This window comes from Tupaia chinensis, unplaced genomic scaffold, assembly GCF_000334495.1.
Source record: "Tupaia chinensis unplaced genomic scaffold, TupChi_1.0 Scaffold000226_1, whole genome shotgun sequence".
NCBI classification, from domain to species: Eukaryota; Metazoa; Chordata; class Mammalia; order Scandentia; family Tupaiidae; genus Tupaia; species Tupaia belangeri.
The window spans coordinates 3,877,462-3,877,757 of record NW_006159701.1 but is presented as its reverse complement, the minus strand read 5'-3'; positions in this window follow the sequence as shown (position 1 = coordinate 3,877,757).

Genomic DNA, 296 nt, shown 5'->3' with positions numbered 1-296 from the left:
TCGACTACACGGGGGTTCAGCGACATAGCCATTATGGTAACTGCTGGTTCCTCCTTTTTTTTTTTTTTTAATTACTAAAAAGAGTGTCATTTAAAAATATATTTATTTAATTCCATTTATTATTATTTTTTAATTTAGACAGAACGAGAAAGAGCAAAAGAGAAAGTGAGGAAGCAAGCTGCCAGGTCTGGAACTTGAACCGAGCACACAGAGAAAGAGGGAAAGTGAGAAAGCAAGCTGCCAGATCCAGGACTGTGGTCAGCCATATGGGAGTATCCAGCACCTTAACCACGACG